Here is a 1037-nt window from a genome sequence, read left to right on the forward strand (position 1 = left end):
AAAAAAATTACAAAAAAGCAAATTCTAGAACATTTAATTGTGCTCATGTAGAACCTATACACAGACCAAGTAGCAATTGTTTGAAAGAGCAAGGGCACTTTGCATTGTTTAAAATCAAGAATCCTGTGTGTAGTGCTGTGCCTTTTCAGCATACTTATTTACTCTGTATGCTCAGCAAATAATCTGAGGAGCTGGACTAGATGAAGAAGAGCCTGGCGTTACGATTGGAGAAAGGTTTTCATTAACAACCTGCAATGTGCATGTGACAGAACTTGTTTTTTGATAATCAAGAGTGCTTGGAGCACTTACTGATGATCAAAGCACTTACTGTCTTCTACAACATCAAAGTAAAGAAAACCACCTTTCATTATGTAAAGAAGACAAAAATCCTCATATCCTTATGAAGAGCTCGTTCGTGATCTACATAGAACATAACCTTGCTTGCTGAGTGTCAGGAGGCTTGGGAGCATTTTCTGATGAAAGTGAAACTTTGTGGCCTGTAGCATGAAATACAGTTCAAGATAAAGAAATCTCAGGTCCTCACAACTAGACCAGTAGACTAGCATAATAGAAGAGAGAAAGACCGAAATCGCCCTGGATTTACTCAGATCCACAATCAATGCTCATGTGGTAGCAGTCACACAATCAAACCATATGTTGCATAGGGCGCATCTGCTGCACAATACCTCTTTACAGTGATAATTAGCAAAGATGTCATTTTGAGGACTAAAGTGTGCCTGACCCAAGTCATGAAACTTTCAGTTGCCTCATCGTCATGTCAAAGACGAAAAATGAATAAGGAAGACTGTGGAAAAGCTGATGTACTGGAATTATGGTGCTTGTGACGATTATGAGAGTACCATGGACCGCCAGAAGAACAAACAAATCTATTTTGTAAGAAATACGGCCCAAAGGTGTCTTCAAATCAAGACTGGCAAGATTTCTATTGTGCACTATGAGTGCCATCGCGGGAGCAACTGGTCCCTGGAGAGGGACGCCTTGTTTGGAAACAGGGAAGTTCAGTGAAAGAGAAACAC

The sequence above is a fragment of the Echinops telfairi genome, unplaced genomic scaffold (assembly GCF_000313985.2).
Source record: "Echinops telfairi isolate 266 unplaced genomic scaffold, ASM31398v2 ScPeMD7_9;HRSCAF=40, whole genome shotgun sequence".
NCBI classification, from domain to species: Eukaryota; Metazoa; Chordata; class Mammalia; order Afrosoricida; family Tenrecidae; genus Echinops; species Echinops telfairi.